This window comes from Carassius gibelio, chromosome A9 (genome assembly GCF_023724105.1).
Source record: "Carassius gibelio isolate Cgi1373 ecotype wild population from Czech Republic chromosome A9, carGib1.2-hapl.c, whole genome shotgun sequence".
In the NCBI taxonomy this organism is placed as follows: Eukaryota; Metazoa; Chordata; class Actinopteri; order Cypriniformes; family Cyprinidae; genus Carassius; species Carassius gibelio.
In genome coordinates, this window is record NC_068379.1 from 4,042,105 (window position 1) to 4,068,386 (window position 26,282).

Consider the following 26,282-nt stretch of genomic DNA (forward strand, 5'->3'; position numbering starts at 1 on the left):
CAGAGGACAGCGGTGGAGGAGGCAGGAGCGGGTGGGAGGGTGTGCATTTTCAAGGAGCAGGCACTGGAGGACCGAAGCCCCCTTAGGGCTGAATGAGGGAACCAAGGACAAAGGAGGGCTGGACAGGACCAGCAGAGATGAGTGAGAGAGGAGAGGGGGCAGTGCGATCTCCAGTTCGGATTCCAAGTTTATTAGATCCCCTTTCTAGTTTTTTGCACAAACTCTGCGCCATACTCAGCTCAACCTCAGTCATGATGCAGGGGCAGAGCTTCTCTCCGCTCTCACATCATCAATGGCTTTCTCCCTTGTGGTGTGCTCTTTAGTCGGATTTGGCACCCGGTCAGATGGGTTGAGCTCAACTTCCGGGGAGATCCTCTGCTCAGTTGCTTGGCTCTGGCTTGCGGATCGCTGCAGGAAATGGCTCTCCATCATCAGTGGGCTTGGGCTTATGCTCCATACCACGGGGAGGGCTCTGGGTAAGAAGTGGCATGGGCCGTAACCTCCTGGAAACCAGCGGAGAACGGAGATCCATTTCCCGTGTCCACTCAACAAAGTTGGCGGAATTCGCTCTGTGACTGTGCTCTGACCACGGCATCATCTGGGTAGTTGATGAGGTTCGCCAGTACCCAGAACATTCTGGTGTGGGCCCTGAGCGATTTCTGCCCCTGTTCTTACCATTCACTGGCGCATCCAGGTCGCACAAACTCCTGATTGTATGTCTGTTTGCCTCAAATATCGATTGCGAGTAAATTCACTTTCATCTTTGAAGGACTGTGATATGAAGAGTGTACAAAGTAACACATGTATAGCTATACTTTGTTAGTGCATAGCACATAACGAGCACACTACCAGTATAAACAAAGATATCTATTTTTATAATATGTGTCACATGACTAAACTTGCGTCATCATTTTCAAAAGCCTCCATTTTCACAGTCTACACTACATTGCAAAATCTGCCTTTTCAAATTTATCCACTTTGGCCATGTCCACACTAATACATTTTCGTTTGAAAATGCATCTTTTTCTCTCCGTTTTGGCCTTCCATCCACACTGAGATGGCGTTTTAATCAAGGAAAACTGAGCTTTTTGAAAACGCTCTCCAAAGTGGATAAATTTGAACCTTATTTCCATACCACATTCATGGGAAAGGCTCATCAGGTTGTGGACAGTGCACGCACACGAACACAAATAAAACGTTCTTGTGCCCTCATGGTGTCTCTTACTGCTTCATTTTGCTCATGATATGCCTCGCTGCTGGGTCTTGTGCATGTGTGTGTGTCATCTGTCTTGCGTAAATGTCACAGTGTGTGTGTGTGTAAGCTACAGCCAATGAGGACAAACTCAGATGGAGTGGCCTGCTGCGACTGCACTGTGTGCATCCAGATGTTTGAGAGATGAAGGTGTTAGGTCAGTATATCAGCTTGCATGTGCGTTCGTTTGTCGTGTGAGGTCTCTGGGGTTGGTGTCAGTTCAGATACCCTCTTTGCTGTTGTGTGTGTGTGTGTGTGTGTGTGTGTGAGAGAGAGAGAGATAAGAAGTGTGTATGACAGTAGCCATGCAGCCTTGTGTGAAAACCCAGCAGCCCTGGACAGGGTGACCCCATCAGGAGGAGGGTTAAATATTCATACCAGCCTGCACTGTGAAGATTCACTCTGCCCAGGGGAGAATACCAGGACAACCGTCATGTCCAATGCTTTTCACATCACTACTGGATCTGCGTGTGTGTGCGAGAGAGAGAGAGGAAGTGAGCATGAGAATGAAACAGCATTTTGCAGAGAGATGATGTTTTGTCCGCAGAAAATGTCATTTGCATGTGCGTATGTGTTTGTTTATAAGTGTGTGGGTGGTAAAAGAGAGACTGTATTGTTTGTTAAATTTGTAATTTTAATATCACTGAATGTTTTTTCTTTCCATATTAAACAGTAAACAAAAAATGTTGTAGGGTTTACTTTGAAAAAGTTAACACTTGGAGATCACATTTCTCATAGAATTATAAAGAAATGGGAAGTAACATTGAATTAATTATTATTAATTAGTGAACAGCATGAGTGAATCAAACTGAATCACAAACAAATTCATTCAACTTGATAAATTAATATAATGTATGCAGTCACAAGTGTGCATTATTTTATAACATTGTTGCACAATATTTGTGCCTAAATAGACTGTTTACCTTTGGTAAAATCACTGTAATGCACAGCCTTGAGCAGATTATTAGTACAATTCAGTTTATTAGATGCTAATAATCCTTGAAGGGTTATCGTGTTATCAGCTATCGTTCCACATATACAGTGAATTATAATCATACTTCCTGTGTGAAATCATTCAGAGCTCTTGGGCTCGAGTGTTAGTTTTGTGTGACAGCTTTGAAAGCACCTCACAGCACACTCTTACATCACTAGCTGACTGACTGCATGTAGGGTAATTCAATTATGTGAGTAATTTGCATGCATGTATAGAATGATTAATAATTTGTCTTTTTGGAAGCAGGTAATTCATCATGTATAATGTACAGTGTAATGGTTCCTTATGCTGTGGGTGTTGGCACTTGCAGGCCCTACATCTTTGGCTTGAAAGTAATATGTATGTTTGCTCATTTTTTGTCAAGAACTCGAGGTGCTGTTCACAAGTAACCATATGAGTGAACCACAGACAGCAACTGCACAGCACATACGTGAGCCATCTCTAAAAATACCCGCAGCACACATCCGCTGCCACACTCGGGAGCCTTGCATTCAGCACATGCATTTCTGGTATTGAATATACTGTTCATACTGTTGTTTTTGTTGTTGAAGATGTTGTAGATTAGTGTTATCTGCTAGAACAGTATGTCTGCTTATAAGCCTGATATGATCAAAGATTTTGAAAACATTGGAAAACTTTATTATTTATTTCCCAGATGGGAAGTATATAAAGATTAATGCAGACTCAAATGGTATCATTGCAATATAAACTAAGCCAAAGGTACTAGTCACTCTGAAAAGGTTTAGTTTATGATAAGAACTAGCTGACTGTACATGACCCTGCTTATTATCCCACTTATTTATTACTACTTAGCAGATAAATATGTGAACATGGAATATTGATTTGAGTTGAAATTACCTTGTGCAAAGAAAACAATTTTTTTCCTTTTTGTGAAAGTATTCTTATTATTCCAAGCATATGACATTTTATTTAGAGCAGATAATCATGCGACTGGCCACATGAAATTTTAAAGGATCACAGAACTCTCTTTTCCACTGTGAATAAATCGCCATACACAAGTTTTATGACTGAAGTGCCATGTAAATTTATTTTAATAGACATCAACATGAGAAACAATTACCATCTGAACAGGGCTAGGGTCAAGACAAGACACTGCATTTCATACCAAGCATCATAATGGGGAAGAAAGGTGATTTAAACGATGATGAACGTCATGGTTGTTGGTGCCAGAAAAGCTTGTCTAAGTAATTCAGAAACTGCTGATCTCCTGGGATTTTCATGAACAACCATCTTTAAGATTTACACAGAATGGACTGAAAAAGAGAAAATATCAAGTAAGCAGCAGTTCTGGCGGTGAAAATGCCGTGTTGATGTCAGAGTTCAGAGGAGAATGGTCTTACTAGTTCAAGCTGATAGAAACACAACAGGAAACTCAAACATTAACTCTGAGCACTCAATAAGTTGAACATTGAAGCAGCAGAAACAGAAAAAGCAGAAGACCACACTGGGTGCCGCTCTTGTCATCTAAGAACAGAAAACTGGGGCGACAATTCACACAGGCTTTGAAAATAGAAGATTGGGATAAGGTTTGCCTGGTCTGATGAGTCTTGTTTTCTGCTAAAATATTCAGATGATAGGGGCAGAATTTGGTGTAAACAGCATGGATCCATCCAAAATGTCGGAAGAATGTTTCCAACACAGTTGAATCTATACAATGAAGAATTAAAGCAGTTCTGAGAGCAAAACGGGGCACTGTATTTACTAAGGTTCCTCAAATCTTTTCCTGGAGGGCCAATGTGTTGTAGAGCTTAGCTCCAACCCTGATCAAACTTACCTGTGATTTTCTAATGATCCTGAAAACATTGATTAGCAAATTCAGGTGTGGTTGATTAGGGTTAGAGCTAAACTCTGCAGAAAAGTGGATCTTTGCTGTTCTTTCCCTCAGAACAGATCATTTTAAACCTGCTTTGATAAATTACCTCAGTCAAAGTCCCCTTTCCTGTTTCTCTATCTCATTTCTTTTCTACTTGAGCTCTGTATTTTGTAACTCCAGCAGCGCACTGACGTAATTCCTCCTCCGTGATGCAGACTGAACATTATTATTATTATTTTAAGTAAGAGGGATGGAAAGTGAGCATATAATTGTTTGTGTACTTTCACATGTGTATAAGAGAGATGGGGAGGGAAAAGGAATTAAAGAGTGGGAGGAATAACATTTCTTTGCAGTCTGCAAAATGGAAAGTCTCCTTGTCTTGCAAGTGCATTGTAGAGATAAGAGGAAGAAAAGGAAGAAGAGAGATAGAGGAATACTGCATGTGTGCAGCACATAAAATATCCAACTGAAAGAGGATGAAAACGAGAAAATAATCAGACATTACACAACACTTCCTGAGCATAAGGAGTGAAAGACGTTTCCCTTTGTGCGGGAATGAAAGACCAGAAATTCTGCAGTAAGCGTATCAAGCCGGGATGTTAGCAATCATGTCCCTAAATCCCAAAAAACTGTCTCAGGTTACATATGTAAGCATAGTTCCCTGAGTAGGGAACGAGACACTGTGTCCTCTAGGGGCCGCTTTGGGGAACACCTCGTTGGGGCCCCGTGTCTGAAGCATACATTGAAAAAGCACCAACTTGTTGGCTGGCGACAGCCTCCGACGTCACTACCGGTGCGACTATAAATCAGCACCGGTAGAGCACGTCATTATCTTCTTCGTTTGAAGCTTTCGTCCGAAGCATGGCAGGGAGCTAGAGGACACAGTGTCTCGTAACCTGAGACAGTTCCCTTTCGAAGGAACTTCGAACTGCATCCTCTAGGGGCCGCTTTGGGGAACAGTATACCCACGCCGCCATGCTGAGGGGAGTACAGGCCAGAATCATGGCGAGCACTAAGTACCAACTCTACCATTTCCATGGGAGTTGCCCCTGGGACGTTAGACGGCTGTCTGTGACAGTACCCCTTATGGCCAAAAGGCCTAAGCTACATACCCAACTTAATTGTTAGGGCCTCGGCCCAGGGTAGAGCTGAAGGCTTGGAATCAGGAAAGATTCCTTTAAAGGGATACAGCTAAGAACCTAGTATTTCTACCAAGTCTTGCCTGTCACACAGGGGCTACTGCTAGCTTACGCATAAGCTTGCTGGAAGACCTGTCTCAACAGTTCTATAATATCAACACCCTGTTTAGATAGGTATCCGAGGATACATAGGTGGAGTGGCGCCCAAGATGAACGGGGCTTTTACCAACTCAAGAAATGGCACGAAGCAACCGTGCGAAGCCCTCACCATATAGGATTTTAGAAAGAACGCAGAATGGTAGCATGCAAACTTACCACAGTTTGGATTTCAGAAAGTGTGCAAAGACTTCACTTTCACAATTACCATAGCATGGATTTTCAAATATTGTTCTAAGGAGGGGCTCTCGTGGCACCCTGATAGAGCAGCTCATAGATGGCATGTTGCATCTCAAAACAGTATGATTGAGAGTCATCAACTCGATCTATGGAAACAATACTGGAGCGCTCTGGGGAAAAAACAGAGAACTCAGTCACAAATGAGAGGAGAACTCCGAGCTCAGAGTAGCGAGCTCATAAGCGACCCTTTTTTGGAAAAAGGGGAGCGCTGCTAAGTTACCACGAAAATCACCCAAATAGCCCAAATTGACCCAAATGTATAAACAAATACACACTGGCTGAATGGAGCCCAAGGAACCAAGGTCTAATCATCTCAAGAAAGGGAACGAAGCGAAGCACGTAACCCTTATCGTACAAGATTTCAGAAAGTTTGCAGAGTCTTGCATACAAACTTACCACCTGTGGATTTTTAGAAAGTGCACAAAGTGTTCAAGTGCACACTGACCACCATGTGGTTTTGAGAAAGTACCGTAGCTTAGTGTTTGTACTTAAAGGTTCCTAAGCCTCGCAGAGGCGCTGAATCTCACTGGAGAGGCAAGCTCAATTTTACACACCTCGGGCGAGGGGAGCATCACCTGAGGTAGCATATACAAGAAGACTTCTGTAACTGCCACCTCCACTTCCCGCTATATGTGACAGCACCCCTAAGCGACCAGGAAACCCCTCGGGGTGACCTGGCCGGACATTCATGAAATTCTCTGCAGTGCTGTGCCAGGCCTGATGATCAAGGAGGCTCCCTCAGAAACCTGTGATAATACCAATGATAATGCCGCCTAAAACCAGAACATGAAGCCGGATGGCTTGTGCTGGCGAGTGTTTAATAAACACTGTAACTGAGCACTGCAAAAAGAAACTCACAGAATTTATTAGTAGACACGTAACCACCACCAATTAAATACATATAAGTATATACAGAGAGGGTTACATTTACCCAACCTCCTGAGTTGGAGCCCCGCTCAAGGGGCACCTCCTTTTAGTCTGGACCATCAGTCAGGTGGTTGCTATGAACATAGAACCATAAAAACATTATAGGTCCAGCATAGGAGACTGTTATGCTAGAGGTTTCCACCTAACCTCGATCAGATGGAGAGCTGGTGGTTACAGGGGAATTAGGAAGGGGAGGATAAAAGCAGAAGTCAACCCTCTGAAGTCGATTAACATATATACGCGTTATGAGGCTATTTTTTCCTGATAACCTCTTAGAATCCAGAGGGTTAAAAATCCCCAAAGGGAAGGAGTAGATACCTCGTTATCACTCTGATTCGGACGAGAACGTTGCTCGTCTAGATCATACCCCTTAGGTTCTGCTTACCTCCTCGTGACCCACGATTCCTCTAACCCCTGCCCGCAGGTGGGGGAGCAGCACGAGTTGCGACACTAGCCTTCTGTGCCCATCTTTGATCCTCAAATCGAGACAAGCCAGGACCCCTATGTTGTTCGGGCTCAGACCTGGACCATCGTGGAACGAAGGATCTGAAAGCAGCAGAGTGCGCCTGCGTCTCCCTGAACTTCTCAAATCGCCGTCTCAACGGAAATACCGAAAAGCACGGAGAGAGATCTGTGGTGCGGTGCAGCTCAGCTACCTGATCAGAAAAAGGCCCCTGCCTCTATCCAGGTCTCTTAGCAGATCAGTCTGATATGCTTGAAGCACCAGCATTGTGTGTAATAAAGCCACAGCCTGACCTTCTACTGCGTATGCCTTGCCATTTAAGCGAGATGATTTTCTGAAGGGGCTTAAATGGCAAGGAGGGAGGTTAAGAGAGGATGTTTCCCCTGCAGAAAGAAAAAAAAATGTCGGCAGATGACTTTCATGCCGAAACCGATGGATGCGAGAAGAAAACGGCATCTTTCGTTTCTTTTTAATCTCTGTATGGAGATCATGTAGAAATAAAGGGCTCACCTTAGCTGGAGGGTTATGGTCAAAAGGTAATTTTTGATCAATAACCTCCAACAGCTGTACATACGCAGGGCAGGAGAATTAAGAAGGCTCAGCCTCAGTTTTTTCACCATTCTCCCGAGGCTCGTGTTAAAGATATAACATCATCCTCCCGAGGCTCTCTCTCGTCCGCTGCCCTTCTTTCTTTTTTTTCTTTTTTTTTTTACGAGCGCGAAAGGGAAAGTCCCTCTTTAAACCATTCAGACAGACCCACCTGTATTTTCACAAGCTCATTCTCTTCCACGCCTCAACACGGACAGGTCCTGAACCGCCGGAAGCAGATGGCTGCCTTTTTTTTCCCTTTTCTTTCAGAAGAGAGACGAATGTGAGCGGAGCTTTTTCCATTGAAAAAACGCTCACAATGCACGCAGATTGCCTCCTCAAAGACATCGCGTGTGTGCTCTTCACCCAAACAAATGACGCAAAGATCGCGTGTGTCATCGGGTGTCAAATAACGCCGACACGGATGCACACATCGTCTAAACGCTTGCTAGTTGTCGCTATGATAAACAGAGAAAGATCGCCCTTACCAGTTCTTTCAGATGTACGCTTGAAACAAAACAGTCAGTGAAGATGAAGAAGACAATGACGTGCTTTTCTTGTGCTTATTTATAGTCACGCCGGTAGTGACGTCGGAGGCTGTCGCCGGCCAACAAGTTGGTGTTTTTTCAATGTATGCTTCAGACACAGGTCACGACGAGGTGTTCCCCAAAGCGGCCCCTAGAGGACGCAGTTCGAAGTTCCCTCGAAAGGGAACAACTTTATCCCACTGGTGTTTAACACATGTGGCAGATATGTTGTTCAAATCCACAAATGAGACATTGTGTTCTTGGGCCAGTGTTCATCCATGTCTCGTCCAGCTCCAGGTCATGCAGCAAAATACAGAGGACAGGTTACATCACTGCCCTGTCCTCATTCCTCACTGACTCACATTGCTGTGAGAGTTAAAGTTAAAACATCTAGAGACAACACACAATTAATACCCATGGCTCCTAATGATATATAGAGGTCTTATGAAGAAAAACGTTCAGTCTGTGCAAGAAACTGAACATTATTTACAATATAATCCAAAAATATGCAGCGTCTCGTCCCTATTCCCAGGGAACCATTGTTACATGCGTAACCTAAAATGATCTCTTTCGAAAGGGAATTTGTGCTGTGTCCCATAGAGGGTGCTATTGGGAATGGTATACATACACCACCATGCTGAAGGGATGAGTGCTTTATTGGCTGAGCTAAGTCCAAGACTCAAAAGAGTCCTCACTCCTGCACCAGCAATGTGATCATAAATTGGATCTTCTCAAGAACGAAGGTCTCAACAGGAGAGAAGAAGCCTAACTACATTGTTACTCTTATTCCAGTGTCCAAGGTGGCTCCCAGAGAGCCTAACAACTTAGCTTTCTACCCTACCACCTAGCCAGGCTCTAGGAGCGGAAGCCTTAGTTATGCCTTAACTACACCCTGTGCTCTGGACATCCTGTAAGGATGCTCACACAGAGCCTACAAACTATCAGTGCTGTTCTAACAGATCTCTGGGGAGCAGAGGCCTCAATAAAGATAATTATCTGTCATGAGAGGAGGCCTGCCAATGTCCGCAGTAGGCAGGGAGGCTCACAAAGGGCCTAATAACTTAGCAAACTGCCTAGCCGGGCTCTAGGAGTGAAGGTCTCAATGTGACAACTCTCTAAGATGAGAGAAGACCTAACTACATCCCATACTCAAGACATCCTGCAAGGAGGCTAACAGAGAGCTTGCAACACATATTTTCTAGCCTATAGCTGAGCTCATAGCTATCCCTACCTAAAAGCAGTGGCCAAGGAGGATCAGAAAATCTAACAACTATGCACCACTGTGTGATGGGGATCTGAGGATGGAGGCCTCAGCATAACAACTCTCTAAGACGAGAGGAGGCCTTACTACATCCTTTACTCAGGACGGCTTATAGAAAGCCTAATTACTTGATGACGCTATCAGAGTGGATCTCCTTACTAGACCTGCCATTCAGCAGAACATAAAAACCCAAATGGCCAGGTCAGAGCCTTCAGTGAGGATGCCTCAGTAACTGAGAAACAGAAAAGAGGCTTCAACACATTTCCACCAAATATTGATTCCCTTACAATCTCTCTGCCTCAGCTTGGAGATCAAAGGAAAACAAGGCTAACAGGGACAAGCATCATAAATGGTTTTCCACAAATTATGTCTCATGCAGCCAAACAGATCTAATCTGTAATTGGTGCAAGCTATAACTTAAACTGCAGCACTTTTCTTTCTCTAATTCCACAGAATTAGACACAAAAAAACAATAATATTGTTTGAGTCAACAAGGAAATCCACCTGTTTGACTTGTCCATGCTCAGCCTACAACCCCCGTGCTAAGTTCTGCCTCATCACAATGGCCCTGCGACCGGGGTGCAGGTGCTCAACTTTCCTCCCTCAAGAGAGAGTCATGCCTGGGTGGAAACAATTATTGTGAAAAGCACACAATTTAACCTCAAGCTTACTAGTTCAAATCTCTCTGAAAAGAATGCACCACTGTAAGTGAGTGAAATGCCATGTGGTCAAGTTTACTGAATCATACTCAGAATTTCTGCTCTGTATTTAACCCATCCAAGTGCACACACACACAGTAGTGTATACACACAGTAGTGTATACACACCGTAACGTATCAGATCCCAACCAGACAAATTAAAGAGTCATTAAGGACTGTGCTTGAAACACGAGCCAAATTTCTCAGAAAGGCAACATGAGGTTGTAAATCATTCCTAGTGCCAGAGTCAGAAGCAAGATAACCAACCAACCAACTCTTTTACAGAACAGCTTTCAACATTAACACCACTGAAACAATTATTGACAATTTCAATTAGGAGAAGAGATTGTCAAATTTGGGGCAAGTAATCAAGATGCAAAACCGGCCATCACATGTAAACCCATGAGAGTAATAAACAAGATCCTTGGATTGACTCCCCCCACCTAGCAGAACCAGACTGAAATTCCTAAGGGGACCTTTTAACCTCTGGTCCCCACAGAACATCTTTTGTCAGAGAATGGCACAGGAACTGTCTTTTCTAGATAAATGGGTCAAAATGAACTCAAAAGGACTTATAAATGAATATCAGTCCATTGCTTAACTCCATATTCATTTATATGTAACCCACACATTTGACTATCATGTTTATAATCACTTATTGTGTATGTCTTTTAATAACTATTGGATAGTGTGAGCTGTGTCCTGGGCACCTATCAGCATCGCCCTGGCAACGAGGGAGATTCACCTGCACGCAATCACAACGGGCTGATCAGTCCCAGCTGAAGCGGATGAGGAGAGGACTATAAACGCTGCGGCTGAAGGTGACAGAGGGAAGAGAGGATCTTCAGATGACTGAAACTAACGTTGTGTCTCTTGTCCCTCTAGAAAGCTGCGGATCGACCAGCCCGCCACCCGAGCACCGGACACCAAGTTCCCTTGCACTCAGCCGGCCGGCAAACAGGATCATGTGGCACCGAGGACGAGCACTGGACACTACAGGGTTCAGCACTACACAGAGCACCGTTCAATAAATACACCCTCCGGGGCTTCACTTTGCACAAAACCCTGTCGTGTGATTCTTCAGCCCGTTACAATAGCTTAAGGATACATATTCATGTTTAGTATGTATGTGTTTGAATCTTTTTTTGCTTGAAATGTTTCTGACTATCAGTTATTTGTCGAATGTATCATATTCGTGTTATAGGAATCATGTCCAAAATTATACCCTGCAAAAGCGGATTCGGACCACGTGCTTTATAAGATAAAATATGATTTATAATACCCCAAGCAAAGACAATATCTAATTGGTCAAGACAACATTCGAGGTGTGGCCAAAAGGCCAGTTTAAATACTCAGGACACCATCAAACTCTGTTTTTAGCTTTTAGCTTGCGTTTAGCTTTTGCTATCAATCATGCTGGTTTTTAGCTTGTAGCTTTGCTTTTAGTCATGCTTTTAGTCATCACTGTTAGCGTTCTTTGTGCGCGGTTCATGCGAGCTTCGGCCTGCACACTTGCTGCTACTTCGCCACGATGAGAAGAAACACCACCTAGTCTCGTCAAACTACTTCTGTTCTTTTACTTTAGTTTCTTTTCTTTTCTGTTAAGAGTTCCGTGTTCTGAGATAAGTTTTGTAACACCGTGTCTCCGAGTCTGACCTCGAGTACCTGTTCAACTTCAACCAGCCACACAACTCCGCATTTTCAGCCAATGCCCAATCACGGGCTTCCCAAGACATCACTTCAACCACTACTGAACTTCCAGCCAATCAGCAATATCGGGAAACCCCCTTTTCAACGACAACAAAGGGAACCCCTTTACACAGGAGATGCAAGTAACTCCTCCAGAATCCCATCTATACTGGTGTATTATATAAAATAAAATATAATTTTAACCTCACTGAGGAACTCAATGCGAGGGTTAATTAAGTGATTGATGGCTATTCATATCTATGCAATTAAACATATTGCTGTAAACTTGGGATTACACAATTTCATTCTTTTAAACTTATTCTTTCCTAACTTTCTATCTTCCTGCAATTTGTGTGAATGTGTGAGTGTATGCGTTTATGTGTTAGATTAGTTTATATGTCTTAGATTGATCTAATAAAGCCTTATTCATATTGAAAAGAGAAGTATCTTGTGTTTTGTGCTTACAAGTTAATGTCTTAAACTGCCGATCTTGTTACTGTGCTAATTGATAGTTTTTTCACTATACTTTGGATATTATCCAGCGCAGATTTGATGTTAAACGGCTTGTTCAGTGAATCGCAGGGCGTCTCAGTGATCAGCCGTGAAACAGTGATTCTGTTCAAATTCCCTTTAAAATCTTAAATGATTCCCTTTGAGCTAAATTGACCTGTTTCCCTTACAAGACACACACACCACCTGGGGAGTACTTGCTGTGGCTGTCAGTGGCTTGCTCAAGGGTCTCACCTCAGTCATGCTATTGAGGGTGGAGTGCTGGTTATTCACTTCCCTATCGAGAATTGCTGCAGGACCTGTGACTCGAACCCACAATATTCCGGTTACAAGAGTGACTCTCTAATCATAAGCCACGACTTAAAGAAATGCCTTATAGAAATGCTAACCAATGTCCCTCAGGAGAGAACAGAAAGACAAAGTCTCTTGTATGAATCATAACTAGTGCATCCAGCTTGCTGGAGAAGAAGACAACATTCCACCCGAAAGCGTATACCCACATCAATCGAGAATAGGAATGGTGCGAATGGAGCTTTCATCGAAAAAATCCTTTCAATACATGCATTCTCAGGAACTAAACCTACCATACATTTTCATGACTATTAAAGCATTGCGTTATTTGCTCAGCAACATGCTAACAGCAAACTCTATTGAAATAAATTGTGCTTCACATAAGGAGCAATATTTGTATGTCAGATGAAGCTTTTATCTGTGTAGAGCAGTTGTCGGTTGAGGATTTCAGTTAGGAAAATGCAAAAGGAAGCTGCCTATGCACTGACACAAAATTATCTATACCTTTACTAGTTAAGTTAACAGACATTTCCTTTATTGGACTTTTTTTGTTTGTGTTTGTTATAGTATAAAGTAGACAGCAAGTTAGCATGTTCGGTTTGGATGTATCAACTGGGATCTGTCGATCGCAAAGATTGTCACACAATGAAAATGTGTCACACAGTAGTGGAATATTACCTGACCTCTGATCAATTTTGTGCATATATGCAAAAACATGGCATGGATCGGTAAAATGCATGAAAACAGATCAGAAATGTAACTGCTGCTTTGGAATAAGAGCAGGTTGTTAGCTTGTTTTTTGTTTGTGCTTTATGATTAATCTGCTTGTCTTTGTTGTACATTTAGTGGGTTCCTGGGGATGTTGAATCTGAAATGTCTGATTCCTGTCAGTTTTTAATTTATGCAGACACGAGAGACACGTTCGTTTGGAGATGACTCATGTCTGTCAGTTTGAGGGTTGGACTAGGGTTGGACATATGTTAGCATGCGGTCTTCTTGACTCACCGCCTGCTCTGCACGTGCTATGGAGGCCTTCTGCCTGCAAACACTTGTTCCTTGAATTTAAACCACGAGTTTCATTAAGTCTGGCTTCTAACAGTTTAATAAAAGAACAAAGACTTCCCTTTCCAGAATATTTGGCCTGGATTTTGAGATTAAATGTGTCTTCCGTGAAACTTGTAAATTACTCTCATGTGTTACACCACAGCAGTCATTGACGGAGAAGTAACCCACACAGCCCACAGATAATGACGCCCAGCTGCATCCTCACATTCACTCTTTGTGTGTTATGTGTGAACTATTTTTTTTCTTCCTTCCCATCACAGTGACTGTATTTCCCAGCACACCTGCACTAAATTCAGTTGCTTTTGTTTCTACTTAGTGATTGTGTATTTGTTTGGTTGAAGCAATATGGATGTATAGCACCTTATTCTGGGATTTGTGTCTTCTTTAACTTGACATTTGAAGCCTGTGGTTAGGTTAGATTAGTGGGTGCATTTCCCTTTAACATGCTCAGGTTTCATATGTAATATATGCATGCATGCATTAAATATGTATTAAATTTAAAACAGCAGAAGATTACAGTCCAAACAATACGCATGACTTTAATTATTCTGTGAACATAAAATATAAATTTTTGGGAAATGCATTATTTCTATAATGTGTGTGTGTGGTTGTGTGTGTGTATACAATGAAAGTCACTGGTCACCAAAACATTTGCTTACTACTTCTCTTTAAATATCTTCTTATATTTTTGAAGAGTTGCATGAGATACTTGTACATATGGTCTTTTACATCTCTTATTTATGTTTCAGTTTACCATATATTGGCAGGTGACGTCAGCATAGCATTTTCTTTAGTCAGTTTATCTTTATTCAGGTGTGTGTGTGTGTGTGTGTGTGTGTGTGTGTGTGTGTGTCCTCTACACTGACACTCTCACCAGAGCCCATGCTAATCTCATTATCACAGGTAAGTCTCTTAACTCCAGTGACGATAATCTTATCATACAGAGTAGAGGGAGATTCCCCTTTGTAAGGAAGGACAGGTGCACAATGAAGGAGGCATTATTGATCAATTATAGGGTATTCTATTCAATCAAAACAACTACACAGCCAAAAAAAGACAGATACAGTTTATATTTTGATTAGTGTAGTTCCTGCTGTGAATCAGTGTGCCTTGCCTGAACTCAGATCAGGCGAAGCAGGAGCAGCTGAGATGGAGCTCTCCCAGTGACATCAGGCTTTATCTCCTAACAGCTCTCTGACGCCAACCCACCCAGTTCGCACGTGTCGAGGAGAGGAGATGATTAAGGCCAGCTGCTTTATTGCGTGCACACTTACGCACACTCGCTCACACATAGTCACTATGAAAAATGGCTTAATGTTTTAATTAATGTCTCAGTTGTTTTCCCATAATGATGAGATTAAAATGACAATATTGCTTAAGTCTCCATGCTTTTCTGATATCTCTCATGAAAATTACTATACTTCTGCTTACATCGAAACCCTCTTTCTGTCCCATCTTCACCTCCCTCTTCAAAAGAGTCATGTGCTTCCTGAGATGATGCTTCTAACATCACAGTTTTTTAGAAATAATCTCACAAGGCATTTGGATGAATTGTTTACTACCTAAAGTAATGCTTATTAAAGCGTCACTCGCATTTTCCTTTAGAAAATTTAATACACATGCATTATATTAACTTTCCAGCAAATTGAGCTCATCCAAATAGGAAGTAGCGAGGGTGTTGAAAGGTCACGGGTTTCACATTACGTCACAAACAATGTATGCATCCTTAAATGGTTTCCATTTGAGTGCACTTATAAAAGGAAACACTTTAACATTAGACAGAAAGCGGGCTGCTCCATTACATTTGACCTTGTTTAGTTAAAATGCCAGAGAGTGCCTTGAAAGATGACATGTCCTTTAAATGCCCTAAAGGCAGATCTTCAGAAGGGACTTAACTGTGATTCATGTCTACAATTCAACTCTGCCCTTGTGTTTGAAGGCCAGACATCTCATAGCTGTCAGGTCTGCGTGTCAGCTTATCAATCACTGCTCATAATCTTCTCAAAGATGCCCTGATTATGAGGTCAGGGACTGCCTCTTCATAACCCTTACAGCTGGAAGTTATTTTATCCTGTACCTCAGGGTCTTTAAATGGGATTTCAGGGTTGAAGAATGTTAGTCAAAATGGTGTCAATTCACACCTTATTTGTCCTCTGTGAGCTTTTAGAGAGACCTCCTCTCTGAACATGAGAACGTGATACTTTTGTACACAGAATGGGAAATTAATGATACTTAATGGATCATTATCTGACAGATTTTCTTAGGTCTCATTTTACTTATGAGATTACAATGTGAGAATAACAAATGTTGAAAACTCCTTATCCAAATATTTTAACCCTACTAATGCTAAGGTTGATATTGCAAAGGACGGAGCTTTACTTGAACTGGACCACTGCATTACATTTGACATGATACAATGGATGTTATAAGTTGCACTGAGTGAATACAACATTAATAACAATAAAAAATGTTTCTTGAGCAGCAAATCATCATATTAAGATGATTTCTAAAGGATCATGTCACACTGAAGACTGGAGTATGCTGAAAATACAGCTTTGACATCACAGGAATAAATAACATTTTGCCATACATTAAACAGAAAGCAGGTATTTTAAACATGTAACAATATTTCAAAATATTACTGTTTTTGCCGTAGCATTGATCAAACTTTTTAATGATTAAAGTATGAATTGACGTCATGACTCACAAGCAATGTTTTGGAGTGTGGCCTTTGTAGAAAGCACATTTCTATTTACATTTAGTCATGTAGCAGACATTTTACCCAAAGCGACTTAAAAATTAGGACAACGGAATCAGTCAAAATCAAGAAGAGAGCAATGATATGCACGTCTCCGTTAGCTTAACGCAGTGCACATAGCAAGAGGAAAGTGTTCACTAATACATATGCACAAGTGTACAATGCGTGCAGTAAACTTTAGTAAATGAAGCCTGGCCCTATTCATCAAGTCTTTCCCTCAGGTCACCACTGACGTCAGTCATGCCATATTTTCGCTGCTTAATGACTTTATTTACTAAATTTCTACATGTTGCGTTTAGGAGAAAAAGAAGGCTTTCTTGCAGTTCCCAGCAGAGTGAAAGAGGCAGACGGTTGTTTGAGCTGGCAGTGCTGATCTCATTCTGTTAAAACTCTCTTAAGCTTTTTTCCACTGGCCAGGCTCCTCGTAAATGGTTGCTTTATGTTGTTTTATTTGGTGTCACTCTGTTTTATATGATCTTTCAGTGTTGAGTGTTAGTTACCCACCCTGTCTTTATGAGTGTCACACAGTGTTAAAGTATGTTTGTACTAAAGGCTGAAAGTACCTGCCGTTATCAGAACTGTAGCTTCTCTACAGTTATTGCCTCTCCAAATGTTCTCAGTTTCTGGCTCTGGCCTATTTATCTTGGGTGCTTTCCAATCTTTTTGTTGCGTAACAGGTACACTAGGATAAACCCCAGTCTCTGAAGACACATTTATAATCCATTTATGTCGGAATACTTTTATTACTTTATCTTCATGTCATTCTGGGTTAATAATATATCCTTATGAAACATTAATTCAATCCACAGACATTAAATTTTCTTTCACTGAAGACCTGAAGTGCTCGGTGAAAAGTCAGTCTGAATTTGTGTTTGGTCACAGTGCTGTTGTCAGTACAGTATAATTTTTGTTAAAGCACATTTAATAAATATATATCATTCTCAAGTGTACTGCATGCAAAATTGCATGCTGAATTGCACAATTAGTTTTAATACAGTTTGGTATTCGCATGTTAAGCTAATATCAAAAGCACTCTAAAATGTTTGACTGCACTATTTTTGTTGATCATTTTAGGTATTGATCTAAAAGAATATTTGGCCCCAAAAATAACAATTTGCTGACAATGTATTCACCCTCATGCCATCCAAAATGTGCACAAGGTTGTTTCTTCATCTGAACAGATTTGGAGAAATTTAGCATTAAAACATAACAAAATATCAAAATAATCCACAAGTATTCCATATGACTCCTGTCCATCAGTGAATGTCTTGTGAATTGAAAACTGTGAGTCTGTAATAAACAAATCCATCATTAACTTCAAACTATTTCTTAAAGCTCTAAAACGTGAGTCCTCTTATACATAGAATTTATTTCTCCAATGAAGAAACTGTCTTGTCTAAATCAGGAGAGAAATATGAACAGATCAAGCCTCATAACAGTCTAAAACCAAAGTATTTCTAAACGAATATGTCAGTGGATTTTGATGTGAGAGGAAACATGGGATTGACTTTTTCACTGGAGGAAGCGTTATTTGGGATTATGGACTCAATACATATTTTGGTTAGAAGTGATAGCTTAAAGTTGAAACATCTTAATGATGGATTAGTTTATTATAAACATGCAGCTTTTCACTTTACAAGACATTAACTGATGGACTGGAGCCGTGTGGATTACTGTGATGTTTTTATCAGCTGTTTGGACTCTCATTCTGACGGCACCCATTGACTGAAGGAAGGATCCACCGGTGAGCAAGTGATGCAATGCTAAATTTCTCCAAATCTGTTCTAATGAAGAAATAAACTTATCTAAATTTTGGATGGCCTGAGGGTGTGCCAATTTTAGGCAATTATTTGGGTGAACTATTCCTTTAAATGGAACTGATGCTTGCTGTTTTTAATCTGTATTATACTGTATTCTGTTTGTTTCTCTGCATATTGTATGAAAATATCAGCAATTTGTTCAAATGTTTTAAATGTATTAGTGGTCTATCTTAATTATGTTCCGTTTCATGTAGTTTCTGTCCTTTCAGCCATGGCAACATTTTATTATGTTGATAGTGTATATATGTGTGTGTGTGTGTGTGTGGCCTCAAGTGTGTCTGTGGTCTCTGGCTGACGTAAATTCAACACAACTGCTTTGTTCGTGTGGTCTGAACTTTAACTGGCAGAGCAAAACAACTCATGTGTTAAGATGTCTGTTTCTAAGCCCATCTGTAGCACCAGCTGCTATCTCATGCCCACAACCTTGTGAACTTCTGTTGCAAAAGGCAAATAGCTGCAAATTTTGTAAAGTGATGTACTTGGGAAATTACTTGGACAGAGGATATTCCTACTGTCTTGGTATAATTGTGCGTGTGTGTGGTTGGATTATCCAGTTTGTCTTTTATTTAGTGCGTCACATGGTGCATGGTCTGGTGCTTACGACTGTGTCTCTATGAAGGGAAGGAGAAGCATAGTGTTATTCTTTGTTCTGTATCAGTTCAGTATCCTGCATGCAAAAGCACTGGATTCGATTAGGGATGCATTAAGTCGGCCGGCACTTTTGAGTGCATCTTTCTGTTTGCTAATTGTATTTTGCAGCTGCTCTCTTTGAATTTCTGTGTAATACAGCAAAGTAAATATTGCATATGCTTCCAACTAAGGTGAAGATCACAGTTGGAGGCCGCAAGGAAATAAATGAGTCTTGGATGCGATCGATCAGCCTCATTGATCAGTCTCAGGAGAAAAACTTGCCACATGAGCAATCCTGTGCTTTATAATGGACTGTTCCTGGCTGTGTTTTTGTTTCACAAATGTGATTTGTGTGCATGTCTGAGTATGTATTCCTGTATGCAGAGCAATATGCTTATATTTATGCAAACAGCTGTTCAGTAATGCACAATTATGCATAAAATCTGGTAATGTCACACATATCTCTGTTATAAATGAGTGAAAACTGCATTCTGTAACCAAACTGAGTTAGCGAACCAGTGCTGTGTGAATGAAAATAATCCAAAACTTGTGTTCGATTAGAGTTCATCCATCAAATCTTAATGGTTTATTAAATAACTTAGTGCCAACTGTAATTAGTTTTTCCTATGGTCGTTTTTTAAGTGCATTTCTATGGTTGTAGGCAGTTTTCACATACACTTAGAGAACAGAAAAGATTTCAAAGTAGTTATTCATTCACACGCACAGTATTTGTGCAGTCCCTTCTATATTAAATAAAAAAATAAAATAAACAATCATCTAAATAATAATATCAATAAATAATAAAACCATGCACACACACACATTGAATTATTTCAAACAGAAAATGTTTGGGCTATAAATTAGTTTATTAACACTTGTTAATAAAAGCTGTTGTCAGTGGCACACACTGATATAACATGTGTTGATCTGTCCACTTTGAGTGGTGTGCAATGAGCCTCTTTCATTGGCTGTGAGTGAGAGCGAGCACATTGTGACTGACGCACTCCGCTGACATCATTCCACATCTCACCATCTGACCCACACAGATGACTCCGAGAAGAGAGAGCGACGGGAAAACAAGCGCTTTCTGAGGGCTTAATGATGATGTAATCCAAAATAGCAAAAAGAAATACAAATATGGTGGTTTTCTGATGAATATATTTATTCCGTTTTGAATCATCTGAACTGAATCACTAAAACAAATGGTTGATAAATAAATGGGCTCAGCTGGAGCGGTGGCACAGGGGGTAGCGTGATGCCCATGCTCACATAAGGACATGTTGTGTTTACAGGGAATCTGGGTTTGAGTCGGACCTGAACCTGCTCCCTGTCTTCTCCGGTACTTTCTTGTCTGATCTCGTGTGCTGTATAATTACAAAGGCAAAATGCCAAGAAAATGGGTAATGTTTCTCTATACCATTGTGGCAGAAGTCACTCATTCAAATGTCCAAATTTGCTCAGACCAGTTGAGTTGCAATTTCTGCAAATCATTTGCCTTAAACAGACATTTCTGAAATCATCCACACACGTAAAATCTATTAAAATGTTAAGCTGTCGGACATTGTACAACAATGCATCACACAAACTGGTTGTCCTTGTTTAGTTTTTGCTTAGTTAACTTATAAACTATTCTTAAAATATATTAAATATATATTTAGACCAGGATTTGAACCTAGCATATGCACATCTTAGAATTAAATATAAGTGAACTAGGACTGACTGTATTATGAATGTATCTTTGTTTTTTCAAAAAAAAATTCACAATTCTTTTTTTTTTTTTTTTTTTCTTTTGGTCATGCCTTATGTGTGGCAGCAATTAATGAATGAATGAAATTTAATGCAATATATGTTAATATGTTAATGCAATGTATATATATATATAAAATAAAAAATATTAAATAATTAAATATGTTATTAATTCATCAATTTAATCATTCATAAATAACTTAATAAATAACTAAAATGCAATATTAATATAAAACAATTAATTATAAACAATTAATTGATTCAATCAAAAATACATTAATTAATACATAATAAAAATAATAGAAATATAACTTTTTTTATTTATTTAGACATTCATATATTCATTCATACATAAATAAATAAATTCATAGGTTAATCTTTTTCATTTTAATATGAAATATGTTGTTCACCTATGTATATAATGTAATAGTAACATAACATATTTGTTTGTTTGCAGTACCCTCCTGACTCATTTAAATGAACTTTGCTCTTTTAAGTATCATACAGAGATCATCTCTTGAGAGTTAACCTCAACTATTTTTTTGAGTAAACGCAATGAGAGTCAAATATCACCCACCCCCAAACTCACCAGTTCAGCAGTGGTGGTTCACCTCATGTAGGCGGAGAAGGACTAGTTACAAGGAAAAAGGAGCGTTACAGAGCTGTTACATGAGTGCAAATAGGGCATGTTATGTTTTTGTTTGTTTTTTCTCACAGACAGTGACATCCAGAGAGAGTGAGATGTACTGTCACGTAACGAGAGAAAACCACATTGGGGATTAATCTAACCTGACACCCTTCTTCCCTCCAGCTCTTTATTTCACTCTGGTTGTTTGGACTGGAAGGTCACACTGCCAGGTAACCCAATCCTGTCCTGCGTCACACCGCTCTCAGTCTGGCCCAGTGACGTCTCACACACACCACTGGTTGCCTGGCGTCGCAGGCTCCTTTTCAGTTTTTTTTGCTTATGGCGACAGATGACGGCAGGTGACCAGCAGCCAACAGCTCTGGGTTATAAACCAGAGGCTAAATGCTCAATTACTGAGAGAGACTGAGAGAATGATGTCGGAAAGAGAGAGGGTAGCAGATAAAAGCAGATATGAGGACAGACAGAGGCAGTGAATGATGGCAGGATGTGAGAAAGGAAGGATGAGACAGACAACATTGTGCTGATGTTCACCCTCACTTCACCAGCCCATCTGTTCTGTCAAATTAGCTATTTTACAACACACACACACACACACACAGTCAGATATTACAGCTGAGCTCATACACACTTCATCTGCCCAAATATGACAAATGATGGATAATGTACAATGACACACAAGAGAGTCAGATATTACAGCAATAATAAGAAATAGAATTCAGAATCAATTATTACAAAAATACTAGGACTGGGCAATGCCAGTTATGTTCTTTTCAGTCTATAAAGGCCTGTATCTCAGAGGCCTTCAGCAGACATAGTGATGGGAAAAATATGAGATTGGAGGAAAAGTATTGTGTTACCTCGAGAAATATACATTTGCTCACAAAAGCATTGAAATATCGATTTCTCCCATCACGTATTGTTTCCATCCAAAAAAAAAAAAAAAAGTTTTCTCAGTTAAATGCAAATATTTTGTGGTAAACAACTGCAAAGTTTAATGATGGAATAAAGCGTTTTATGAGAAATCGCAAAAGTTTATCGAGCAAACACAAAGTTTTACACTCGTTTCTCAAATGCAATGTTGCACGAGGTAACAGAAAAGTTTGATTAGAAAATGCTACATTTCTATCGGGAACGCTAACATTTTTGCGAGTGAACGCAATGTTTCTTGGGGGAAACAAACATTTTGTTGACAGAACAAAAAGCATTAAAATATAATGTCATCTCATTGTTTCCCCATCATCATGTCCATTTAGGGGCTCCTAAAGTACCTAAGATATTGATATGATTACTGATACAGTACCTCTATTAAATGGTTTTAACATTGTACTTGAATACCATTTTTAATGTTTAATAGAACATAATTGCATGATCGATTTTTAACTTTTCATTGAACTTTAAAATGCATTTTTGTTTGAAAAGTTATAAAATAGTGATATTTTTATGTGAAGATCAATCTCCTCTGTATTTATATTTCAGGATCAGTCTAGTCACCCTTAAAGTTCTTCACCAAAGAGTGCAGCGATTGACCAATCAGATATAAATAAAGCTGTGAATGTTGTCCAGGGAGCTGTGATGACTAACTATTGTAAGGCCTTCCTGTTGGTCCTAAAAATGTCCTCTTGGACCTCGTGAGTTGTGGTGACAATCCAGATTAAGACTCATTAGGTACATCAACAGTTTCCTCAACATCAATATCTTAGTGACAGTGGTTTTCTCCACTTAGTTTGGATCATTTCTGAGCTCGCCATGAAGAGAGGGAACGAGGGGGAGGGAGGCTCTCGCAGGTTTAATGTCTTTGGCAGAGGACCTGGCTGTTTCTTGGAAGAGGAACAAAGAATTGTGGGAAGAGGGAGTGCAGGAAAGATAGTTAAACAACTCTCGATGAAAATAAATATTTTGTCAATATATCACAGGTGTTTTATGCAGACATCTCCCCCTCACTGGGAGTAAAGTAACTACAAATGTCTTTTGTAACGCATGAATGTTGATCTAATCCTGTGTGTGCGTCTGCTTTATTTCTTATAAATGCATGCACTTCCCTTCACATAGCATCATTTGCACGAGAACTGAAATGCTTCACCATATCCTGTTTGAGGTTTAGCAGTACCTCTGACATGGTGGCTGTACTACTTTGCTTTCAGTGTGTTTGCGTTTGTATGTGTGGTAAAATATTTAATAAATTACTGCTCCTAAAACTGGAACATGTCAGAAAGTCCAGTGCCACATTATTTTAACTGTGTCAGATGCTGTTTCCACTGTGTTTCGCTTGTTCCTTCTACTGGTCCTCTGCTCTCTGTGACGCAAGTGCTACCATGCTTTCCATTTCCTCCTTCCTGTGACGCTCCTCCTACTTCCTGTGAATGAGACCCTTAGGAGTGATCGACACTTCCTGACATCGGTCTCAACAGACACTTTTCTATGAAAAGACATTTCCCAGAATGCCATCTTTCCAGAGGAGACTTAAGCATACGGGAATACATTAGCCACTGCCTCTGTGCTTTTACGCTCAGTTAGCAGTGTTTAGTAAACAACATTAAAAATACTGGTAGATTTAGTCGTTTAATTTGTTTGCTAAATCTGGTACTACCTGTTAATTATGTCAAGCACAGAGTAATGGTGCCATGGGATGTTAGTGAGCGATATTAAACATGGGTTTCCAGTTCTGAAATACCTCAAGTGATTTATCTGTTAGCATTAGCTTTTCCTGAAGAGTAGGCTATGTGGCAAACTTTGCTCAGAGTGGAACTAAGTTCAAAGACAGCAGACAGAGAAAAAGGTGTGTTTGTGCTGGAATTACAGTAATTATCACAATTAACTGAAAAAACTTATCATTTCTATGAGAGCTCTAAATGTTCAAGCTTCATGTGTGAACACAGTCAACATGGTTCTGTCTTTAGCAATAAAATGTTACATACAAAACATGTTTTATTAAATTCAAAATTTGCCAGTAGTTTTCTGTAAGGGGTAGGTTTAGGTGAAGGGTTGCTGTAGGCCGATGGAAAATACAGTTTGTACAGTAAAAACAATTATGCCCATGGAGAGTCCCCGTAAACCACAAATGCATGTGTATGTGTGTATGTGTGTGTATGTGTGTGTTTATCTACCCTCACATGGCAAAGACTGCACAACAGGTGTCCCTCACCCGGCGTCCCCTCCTACACTTCACAAACAAACGCATGCGGTACATCCTCTAATCCATGATGAGCTGTTCTTTTAACTGACACATTCGACTCCAAACACACTCAAACACACACACATTCACATACTCAATACTACTGTTGTTTTCCCTGTGCAGATTCAAAAACAAATCACTCCACCACTGTCATCCAGAAACATGAATCAACTCTTTAATATTAAGAAAATGCACTTAACTCCACAGTGCCTCAACATTTACTCAAAAATAAATTCAAGTTGTTCCAAGTTAGTATATATATATATATATATATATATATATATATATATATATATATATATATATTGAATAATGATGGTTACCAAACGTAGCCATTGACTTTCATAATATTTTTTTCATTACTGGAAGTCTGTTGTGCTCAATGGTAGAAACTCATACAGGTTAAGAACAATTTAACGGTGAGTAAAAGTTTTCATTTTTCATTTTGCAAACATTATGTGAACATTACTTTTGAATGTTTTCTGTACATTCTGAAACAATTAGTTAAATAAAAAAAAAGTTGAATGATTGTCCAACTAAAATGTTAAAAAAAAAAAAAAAATCCATTTATGATGTATAAACTGTTTAAAGTTTTGAGAATGTTATTAAATACCAGATAACTTACATTTTCTGTTGAACTTACTTGAAGAACGTTTATTTATTTTGAGAGAACCTTGCCAGAACATTAGCCAAAGTTCTGAAAATGTTCCCTGTTAGCTAGGATGTCACCGGCTTTGTACAGGTTTTGATGTGACTTTTTGCTGATCTCACCCTCATGTACATACACTGAACAAAATTATAAACACAACACTTTTGTTTTTGCCCCCATTTTTCATGAGCTCAGCTCAAAGATCTAAGTCTTTTTCTATGTACACAAAAGGCATATTTCTCTCAAATATTGATCACAAATCTGTAAATCTTTGATAGTGAGCACTTTGCGAGATAATCCATCCACCTCACAGGTGTGGCATATCTAGACGGCACGATTATTGCACAGGTGTGCCTTAGGTTGTGCACAATAAAAGGCCACTCTAAAATGTGCAGTTTTACTGTATTGGGGGGTCTGAAAACCAGTCAGTATCTGGTGTGACCATCATTTGCCTCATGCAGTATAACACGTCTCCTTCACATAGAGTTGATCAGGTTGTTGACTGTGGCCTGTGGAATGTTGGTCCACTCCTCTTCAATGGCTGTGCATATACGTCAATCCAGAGCATTCCAAAGATGCTCAATGGGTGACATGTCTGGTGATTATACTGGCCATGCAAGAACTGGGATGATTTCAGCTTCCAGGAATTGTGTGCAGATCCTTGCAACGTGCATTATCATGCTGCAACATGAGGTGATGGTCGTGGATGAATGGCACAACAATGGCCCTCAGGATCTCGTCACGGTATCTCTGTGCATTCAAAATGCCATCAATAAAATGCACCTATGTTTGGTGTCCATAACATATGCCTGCCCATACCATAACCCCACCGCCACCATGGGCCACTCACTCCACAACACTGACATCAGCAAACATTTCACCCACACGACAGCATACACGCTGTCTGCCACCTGCCCTCTACAGTGAAAACCAGGATTCATCCGTGAAGAGAACAACTCTCCATCTAATGGGAGCATTTGCCCAATCAAGTCTATTTTCTAATTTTATTCAGTGTAGAAGCACTAGGATGATGACAAACCCTGCAGAGGCAAACGTCAAGAGACTCAAGAACACGAGAATGACTAAATCACATGGAAAGAGTGGTACATGCTGTCAGACAGATATGGAAGGAAGGACAATGGCACGTCAGAGCATCAGGGCGAGGAGAGAGCGTTCTGGAGGGGTTGTGTAAGCCTATTAGACTAAGTGAGGTAAATCCAGCAC

The 26,282-nt window shown here is 40.2% G+C and overlaps 1 long non-coding RNA gene across 1 annotated transcript; it reads left to right on the plus strand.

Moving 5' to 3' along the window:
• Window positions 1–2,340: 2,340 nt before the first annotated feature.
• LOC128019459 (uncharacterized) lies at window positions 2,341–11,899 on the plus strand. The gene is made up of 3 exons (XR_008185159.1): window positions 2,341–2,436; window positions 2,611–2,755; window positions 10,965–11,899. It is a non-coding gene; the product is annotated as an uncharacterized LOC128019459 (long non-coding RNA).
• The last annotated feature ends 14,383 nt before the right edge of the window (window positions 11,900–26,282 follow it).